Here is a 10,051-nt window from a genome sequence, read left to right as displayed (position 1 = left end):
TTATCTGCCCCCTTCACTAGCGACTGCAAGGCCGGCCTCTCTATACTATGAAATCAGTGTATACCCTGTATCGCTACCTAGACAGTTTTGCATTGTTCAGGTCCCAGTCTTATGTTCTTTTTTTTTTTTTATTTATGCAATTTCAAATATAACTCAAGGCAATACACTTGAATAGAAAATAAGTGGCAATTTTTACAATACCCATACATTTATAAAGAACTAAAAATACAAAAGTAAATCACCACATTCCAAGCCCTCAAAAGGGGGATAACAATGTCACAAATTCAAGGTAATTTAGTTATAAACTAACTATAGGAAAAGCTGACTATATCAAGGACCTGTACAATAAACGAGCTACATTCTGTTATAGATGATTAGTAAGGCATAGGAGTCAATGTTATCTTATTAGACAAAAAAGCAGACAATTGCGATGGTTGGAAAAAAATATAAGAAGCATTTTGATATTTTATCATATATTTACACAGGAACTTTAGTATAAAAAAAGCTCTCAACTCCAAAACCATTGGCTTAAGTAGCAAAAACTGCTTCCTCCTTTTTCGAGTTTGCTTTGAAAAATCTGGAAAAACCTGAATCTTCATATTTAAGAAGAGCTCCAACCTGTGGCGGAAGAACATTCTAAGAATCCAAATCTTATCTGATTCCATCAATGTGGCTGATTTAACCAAATCGTTTTGAGATGTTTCCAGTAACGCTGTAACATCCAAAGGTGACTTGACAATTGGTGAAAACATAGATATTTCATTCAAATTAGCAGGACCCTTTTTGAAAGATGGTATGTAATATATACGTGAAATAAGTGGAAAAGCCTTTTCAGGAATCTTCACATTTTCCAATAGATATCTCTTCCATATTTCTTTTGGGGCCACTGTAGGGCTTTAGGGAAATTAATAAAACGAAGATTTTGATTTTCTAGATTTTCCAACCTTGACGAGAGCCTTTGATTTTCCTTGATAAGATTTTGTTGTAAGCTCACCACATTTCCCAACTCTGTTTTATTTGAGTCACAGTTCATCTTTATATCAGCCACTTCTGATTCCACTAGTTTCAAATGACTATCCAAGTTAGAAATAGATTTAACTAAAGAATTAATTTGTCAAGCAATGTTAATATTAAGTGCCTGGATAGTGTCCCATAAGGAATCTACAGTTATTAATGAAGGTCTTACCAATTCCACTGGCTGGTAGACTGGCACTGTAGGAGTTAATTCTTCACTGTGCCCTTCCACATTGTCAACAGAGGAGTCCCCCGCCTTTCTTGGATCTTCAATCAGCACTGGGGAAGAGAGCACCGAATCAGAGGGCACTGCAGCGTCTCCAAGATCTCCAACTGCCACTTCTCCCTGAAACCGGCTCAATGAGTGTGCCTCTGTGGGATTGAAGGGGACAAGTCATTCCTCCGGTGAGAAGGAGATGGAGAGCTCAGGGAAGGAACCAGTTTCCACTGCTTCCCAGTCAGCCTCAAGCGAGCCAGGTCCCGGAGTGAGCCCTCCACAGTGCAAGTGAATGTCCATTGGGCCCCGAACCTCCAAGGAAGACGACTGCTGAGGTAAACCCCGCTCTCTGGCTCTTCTTTTCCTGCCAGAGTGGGGCATTTTGCGGCAAAAGAATTGGGCTCAGACAGAGCAGTTCACAAATGCAGAGCCAGTGCAGCCATCTTGGAATCCCCCCTCCAGTCTTATGTCCCTTTTCCCACTGCCCCCCAGATGTATGTACTACAAATCATATCTTTCTTTGTAATCTGCCTAGGAAATAATTCAATAAATAAATGGTGCATTAATTAGCTTCATGTGCATCCAGAAACGCTTTTCATGTCTCGTTTGTAAATTTCTCCTCCAGTCTCTTTGGCTCTTTTTTCTCTCTGCATTCCATTTCCCAGAGATCTCCTGTTCTCCAAGTCATCATCACCAAAAGAGACGTTTCTTATTCCTGCTCTTTCTCCTCCAGAACTTCATCCAGCGTGGCCCCTCTTCTTTACCACTTGGTCAGAGCTGCCTGGGCTGAATTAGCACAAGGGACCCACAGAAGAAAGGGCTTCCCAAACAGAGTACAGGCCTTGTTTCCCCTCAGCTTGCTGCTGATTGGCTCTGGTCAGCAGGCATGAGCCAATTAGAGGTGAGAGGTGGGAAGCAGCTGCAGACTGAGGGATGCTCCTTCTTTCGCTCCTGCCTGCCTCAGCTGCTGTCCTATTGCCTTCCTGCTCTTCATCATTTACCAGAGAAAAAGACAGCCATACTGAGAAGTTTTTAAGACCCTGAGTGCTCTCCCAGAGATTAAGAGTTGGGTCTCTAAACCCAGAGTGAGTCAAATCCTGAGAGTTCCTAGGCAAGGAAACAGTGATTCCCAGCTAAGTATAGAATTTTGTTTTTGGCTTAGCAGTTTCCAGCTTAGTTGGAACTGACCTTTGTTGAGTTACATTACCATGATGCCGTAACAGTGGTATATAAAATGACAATGGATAATAAATAGCAAAAATAATAGTGATAATAATAATAATGATATAATAATTACAAACTCACAAGGCCTAAAAGATCTTTATAGAACTATCAATTTTTAATAATATCTTACAATAAATAGAAATTAACATTTAAATAATTGTATAAATGCATGGAAAGGAAAAAAACAGCATTGCTGGATGGCTCTCAGCATGTCTATATGCTGGGCTGATGGAACGAGTCCGGCTTTCTTGTTTAAGCCATCATTTACACAAACATATAAGCTGGCCTGGGAAGATATTGTGGAATTGAATTACACAACACCATGAGCAGCTGCCATTACTCATTTATGTGAGAAGACTTGATAGCAACAAAAGTCAATGGTGGCCTCATGCTCATTGTAAAGACAGAATAGCAGAGCAACTTCCCCTGAGTGGGAGGACAGGTCCTTTCGTAAGGAGGCACGCTTTCATGCAGACAGCTGCTTTCTTTCTTCCTTGCTATTATTGTGAGATGTTTAAGATGATTTGTACAGTAAATTATACCTCTGATGCAGGCAGAGGTGCTGAAATATGATCATGTTGGGTTTTAATTAATAGACCGGTGAGCCTGACTTCAGTGCTGGGACAAATCGTGGAAACTCTTTTTCTTTCTGGGTTATAACCTGCTTAGCCCACTTTTTGTGCTATAAGCAGGATAAACATATTCTTAAATAAATAAATAAATAAAGAACCAAATCAGAGAACATATACAGTAGATAGACCTGGTTTAATGGGATACACGCAGCATGAATTTACCCAAGGCAAGTCTTGCCTCACAAATCTGCTACTCTTTTTTTGGAAGGGGTTAAAAAAAATGTGGATAAAGGTGAAGCAGTAGATGTGGTGTATTTGGATTTTCAGAAGGCATTTGACAAAGCCCCTCTTGAGAGGCTTCTAAGAAAACTAAAAAGCCATGGAATAGGAGGCGATGTCCTTTTGGGGATTGCAAACTGGTTAAATGTCAGTAAACAGAGAGTAGGATTAAATGGTCTGTTTTCTCAGTGGAGAGAGGTAAACAGTGGAGTGCCTCAGGGATCTGTACTTGGACCGGTACTTTTTAATATATTTATAAATGATCTGGAAAGGGGAACAACAAGTGAGGTGATCACACTTGTAGACGACACAAAATTATTCAGAGTAGTAAAATCACAAGCAAATAGTGATAAATTGCAGGAGGAGCTTGCCAGAGTGGAAGATTAGGCATTCAAATGGCATACAAAATTTGATGTGGACAAGTGCAAGGTGATGCATATAGGGAAAAATAACCCTTGCTGTAGTTACACGATGTTAGGTTCCATATTAGGAGCTACCACCCAGGAAAAGACCTAGGCATCATAGCGGACAGTGCATTGAAATCGTCAGCTCAGTGTGCTGCGGTGGTCAAAAAACAAACAGAATGTTAGGAATTATTAGGAAGGGAATGCAAAAAATGAGTGGACTCGGGTGGCACCTTATAGACTAAACAATTGATTGAAACATGAACTTTCGAGGACAGAGTCCATTCTGTCAGATGCATGGTGTGATCTACAGGAGATTGTTAAAATATATACAGAACAAAGAGAAGGCACTGAAAGGGAATAGTGAACATAGTACTGTTGGCAGAAAAAGATCATCTGGTGCATCCGGTCTGCCCAGCAAGTTTCTTATGGTAGTCACTGCCGCTATGTGCAGGTTCCCCCAAGCCTAACATTAAGGATAGTAATATTATCAATCAAAACCAAGCAACCGTCAAACCCATAACAAATTTCTGCTAGGAACATTTTTACAGGCTGAGCAGCCTTCTTGATAATTCAGACAATGCACATGCTTTGCTTTTGGATTTGGTCACGGATGCAGCCCTGCACTTTTCCCCTAATGTCTGCATATTAGTACCCTGGAACATAAAAGTCAGGGCCCAGTATTGCTTGTTGTCTGAATCCAATTCCTCCTTTTTTTTTTACCCCATCCCCCCCTCGCTGTTGAAGTGGTGTACAATGTTGTGTCCAAATTATGTAAGGAAATGTTGAAGGTAGTAATCCCTATGCCTTCTGTTAGGGGTGGTAGCTACCGCTCATTGCAGGTTACCCCCATGCACCCTTTTCTTCATTCCACCTCCAGCCTTTAGGGATACGCAGTGTTTATTCCATGCCATTTTGAATACGTGTACTGTTTTCATCTTCACCACTTCTGTCAGGGAATTCCAGGCATCCACCATCCTCTCTCTGAAGAAATATTTCCTGATATTGGTTCTGAGTTGTCTCCTCTGGAGTTTCATATCGTGACCTCTGATTCTATTTGCTTTCCAACAGAAAAGGTTTGAGGATTGTGCATCATTGAAACCTTTCAGATATCTGAAGATCTGTATCAAATCTCCCCCGTACCTCCTCTCTTCCAGGGTGTACAGATTCAGATCCTTCAGCCTTTCCTCATTTCCAATACAGACCCCATACTATTTTAGTCATCCTTCTCTGGGCCCCCTCCATCCTGTTTCTATACTTTTTCAGATATGGGCTTCAGAACTGAAAGCACTCCAGGTGGGGCCTCACCAAGGACCTGTACAAGGGCATCATCACCTCTTTTTTTCTTACTTGTTATTCTTCTCTCTATGCAGCCCAGCATTCTTCTGGCTTTAGCTATCGCCTTGTCACATTGCCTCGCCACCTTCAGATCACCAGACACTATCACACCAAGGTCCCTCTCCCAGTCAATGCACATCGGTCTTTCAATGCATGACTCTGCACTTCTTGGCATTGAATCGCAGCTGCCATGTCTTCAATCACTCTTCAAGCTTTCTTAAATGACAGAGAATGTCATAATGCCTCTGTATCGCTCCATGGTGAGACCGCACCTTGAATACTGTGTACAATTCTGGTCACTGCATCTCAAAAAAGATATAATTGCGATGGAGAAAGTATAGAGAAGGGCTACCAAAATGATAAAGGGGATGGAACAGCTCCCCTATGAGGAAAGGCTAAAGAGGTTAGGGCTGTTCAGCTTGGAGAAGACAGCTCAAGGGGGATAAAATGGCGGGCTACACAATCATGAGAGGTCTAGAACGGGTAAATGTTAATCGGTTGTTTACTATTTCAGATAATACAAGGACTAGGGGGCACTCCATAAAGTTAGCAAGTACCACATTTAAATAGGAGAAAATTCTTTTTCACTCAACACACAAACTCTGGAATTTGTTGCCAGAGGATGTGGTTAGGTCAGTTAACTTAGCTGGGTTTAAAAAAGGTTTGGATAAGTTCCTGGAGGAGAAGTTCATTACCTGCTATTAGTCAAGGTGATTTAGGGAATAGCCCCTGCTTATTACTGGCATTAGTAGCATGGGATCTTCTTAATGTTTGGGTTCTTGCTAGGTACTTGTGCCCAGTATGGCAACTTCTTTTTTTTTTTTTTTATTTCTTTTCATGTGATTATAAATTTGTTAAGTTTTTCATTTCTATGTATTGTAAATTATTAATAAAATTTGATATTCATATAAAGTTTTTAAACCCTGTGAGTTAAATTTTTTACATTTTTATTATTAATTTTACTGTTTATACTAATACACTATTTACTTACTATTTATTATTCATTGTCATTTTGTATACTGTTGATCCTTCATATTTATTCCTCTCATATATTGCCTTTCCTTTCTCATTTCTACTACAGTACCATGAGCCTTCTTTCACAATTATGGGCAGGGTTTTCCACTATTTTATAAACCCTTTTCATATCCACCCAGCCTTTGCCATGATACACATTCAGGAGTATGACTATCTCCTGCTGCTCTACAGCCCCAGCATAGGCTGACCTGGGAGCAGAAGTCAGGCCTGGGAACTGAATGGAGGTCTTCTATGTAGTGGCATATAGCACTACCACCAGGCTACCGGGCTGGCTCTGAGTTTGGAATTCTTGCAGGGGAACACCCAACTACACAATAATAATTCCTTAAAAGTCCGCCATCTATTATTTTAGTAACATAAAACCTTTGTTATTATTTACTGCCAGCAAATGTAGGCTAAGAAAGTTTTGTCAGATAAACAGAAACAGAAACATGGATACGTAGGCAATGTCGGTAGAAAATGATCACTCGGTCCACCCAGTCTGCCTATCTATGAGCTGTCATGGGTCTCGCTTGATCTGTGATCTTCTCCTTCCCTTTGTGTCTATCCCATGCATGCTTGAATTCTTCCACTATGGACTCTTTTAACCTCTGCTGTAAGTCTGTTCCACGTGTCTATCACATTCACAGAAAAAGTATGTTCTCACAATCCCTTTCAGCTTCCTTCTCTTGTGCTTCATTGGATGACCCCTATTCACAGTAAGAAAATAAATCAGTCCCTACCCAAGCTGCTGAAAGAAGTGTAATTTGTTTTTTTGCTATGTCATGTTGCCTGAGGCAAGGAATGTCATTTCATGTTCTGATGTGCGTGATAACTAGACTGAGAAGCACGGAAGAAACAGAGCATAACTCCCACACGTATCAGGTCACACAATGTGTTTCATTGGTTTGCAGATACACAAACTACCAGGGTCGAGCCATTGGGTCAGAAAAGGGGATCCCAATTTTGTAGTTATAAGGAACTTGCTTAGTACATCTGATATATCACATTAATTTTCCTGTTAGCTCGGAAGGTCTTGGGAAAGAGAAAAGAAGGAATTTCTTTTTTACTGATGATATACTTCCTTATTCTTTACTTCCTTATCCTTTTGACATGATCATGGAATAAATAGACTACTGCATAGGGATGTGTTTAAAACAAATGTGCAAAGCCTAATGAATAAGACCGATTTGTTTAATTCAGGTGGCCCCGAAACAAATCAGGGGCCCCCGAATGAAACAAATTTTAAATGAATGCATCAGGCCTAGACCTGAGGCCATGGCCTTGCCTAAGTCACAGGCTGAGGCCCAAAGCAGGCACCGTGGTCTACTGCCAAGCATGCCTCTGGTGCCTCAGCCTAGGCCTAGACCTAGGCCTGAAGATGGTGCCTCAGCCAAACCCCCTCCCCAAACAAACTTACCTGATCCATCGGGTATCAGCGGAAGTGGCCAGGCCGGGTCCTGAAACTTCGGCCTTGTCCTTGGCCAGAGCCTGGACCTAGGCCTGATCCTGTGGCCTGGCCAGGAGTCCGGGTCCTGATGCCAGGGCCTCAACCCAGACCCATGCCTGATGCCAGGGCAAAGCCCAAAGGTCATGTCCCAATGCTTGGGCCTCAGCCTAGGCTGGAACCTGGCTCAGGTCCGACACAGATGTTGGGCCAGTCCTGCCCTGTTCCGACACCTGGGCCTTGGTCCAGGGTCAGGCCCTGTCCCAGAGCAAAGACCTTGAAGCAGCACTGACATGTGATGCCCTCTTCTTTTCTTCTTCTGACACTGTCCGCTGGGGTCACACTGGAGTTAATTCAGTCTAATACATTCACCCCCAGCAGACAGCACCATTGCGATGTATGGCAATACTGTACAACAAAATGGCACTGTTTGCTGGGGTGAATGCACCAGAGTTAATTCCGGCGTGACCCAGGAGAGAGTGTCAAGTAGAAAAAGGAAAGAAGAGGGCATTGGACACGTCAGCACTGCTTCATGGCCTGGGCCTGACCCTTTTCCGAGGCCCAGGTGTCTGGACCCATCCTCCAGGTTAGTCCCCGGCATCAGGCCTGGGTGAGGCCCCTGTGTTGGAACCCAGTCTCTAGGCTGGTTCCTGACCTTGGGCCAGGTTCCGGCGTCAGACCTGGGTCCGGGCTCCAGTCTAGGCTGAGGCACAGGTGTCGGGACCTGGCCTCTGGGCATCATGCCTGGGTCTGGGTCAAAGCTCTGACTTCAGAACCCGGCCTCAAACTCGGCTGTGGCAGTGGGCCTGGGCCCCAGCCTATGCATTGACCTTTGAGTAGGCTGAGGTTGTGGTGACCTAACATGGCCTAGGCCAAAGTGAAGGCATTGGGACCTGGCCTCCAGGCCAGGTCCTGGCATCGGGCCTGGGTTTGGGCAAGGCCCCTGTGTCAGGACCCAGCCTTTGGGCTAGGGCAGGTTGAGGCCAAGGCAAAGTTCTCAGTGACCTACCACAGCTTCAGCCTGTGCAAGGTTTGGATCTAGTTCTTGCTGGCAGATCCCCACCAGACCAGGTAAGTGGGGGCTGGGGGGGGGGGGGGGTTCCTGGCTCAGCATTTTTCTGGGTGGATGGAAGGCCTTGGGAGGTCCTGTTTTTGTTTTTTGGTAATTTTGTTTTAAACGTTTGATTTTTTTTTTCCCACACAAATAAAACATTCCATGAATTGACATTTTTGAGAAAAAATCCCCACAACAAACTGAAAAACGAAAGCAGTTTTTTTCCCTGCACATCCCTATTACTGTATACACAATAATACACAGCAGATATACATACATATGCACAATTTTGAGTAGTTTAGCTTACTTATAGTTTGCATTTTCTTTGGGTGCACATGTAAGTTGTGCTGGACCCTTCCGATGTGTCACCTGCAGGGGAGTTTGGCAGTTTATTTCCATGAAGTCCTTACTCTTTTTGTGCAGTTCTGGTTCATAATAGGAATGCAATGTTTTAAGTCAATTTTGGGCAAGAGGAATTTGTTGAGGAATTTCCCTCTCTACCTTCCCCTCCCTCCCTCCTCTTTCTCACGTTCTCCTCAAGTTGCCTGGAGTCAGGGGTCAGTAAGTAAGTTTCTTCTGACTAGGGAAGATGTGTTTATTAACTTCTCTGTTTTCTTAAGCATAAAGAACACTAGAAACTGTGTTTTTCTCCAAGCTGGCTGGCTGGCTGGGGAAATACCTCAGGGGGCACAGGATGCATTATTTTAGCAAGCTGCATTTTTGTGGTTTGATTAGCAGGGGAAAGACATTGCAGGGTTTTTCCCACCTTTTGTGTTCTTTGTTGCTTTAAAAGAGCCACTATATGATCACTGGTGTATTTTCCTGTAAAACAAAGTTGATATCAATTTTAAAGAAGTTTATTCTGACTTCTGCTAGGATGACCAGCTAATTTATTTTATTTATTTAAATAATTTATATACCGGAGGTTCCTGTATAGTATACATATCACCCCGGTTTACAAAGAACAGTAACTATCGCTAAAAAATAGCGGTTTACATAGAACATAAAAAAAGAAGTTTTTACATTGAACAAATCTAAGTAAGCAAGTTTTTACATTGAATAAATTAATTGAAGTAAGCAAATAGTGTATGATATTTAACCGTTAATAAACAAGCAGTTAATAAATCAATGAATAACATGGAAAAATATGAAGTCAATATGAGTAAATGTATGTAGTATGTATGAAGTCAGCATGTGTAAATTTCTGATTGAAAAAGGAAATAAAATAATAGATCTCAATAAATCGTTGTGGGCTTGAAAAGACTTTTCTTCGTGTTCTTGGCTCTAGGGGAAAGCTTGTTTGAACAGCCAAGTCTTAAGTTTCTTTTTAAATGTAGAGTGGCATGTTTCCAAACGAAGGTCTGGAGAGAGCGAGTTCCAAAGTGATGGGCCAGCTGTGGATAATGCACGTTTCCTCAAAATGGATTTCGCCGGTTGTGTGATTAGTCTGTTTTGATAGGCGCTTCTGGTTGGTTTCACGGATGTGTG

Source organism: Rhinatrema bivittatum, chromosome 10 (genome assembly GCF_901001135.1).
Source record: "Rhinatrema bivittatum chromosome 10, aRhiBiv1.1, whole genome shotgun sequence".
Lineage (NCBI taxonomy): Eukaryota > Metazoa > Chordata > Amphibia > Gymnophiona > Rhinatrematidae > Rhinatrema > Rhinatrema bivittatum.
This window is presented reverse-complemented; position numbering follows the sequence as displayed.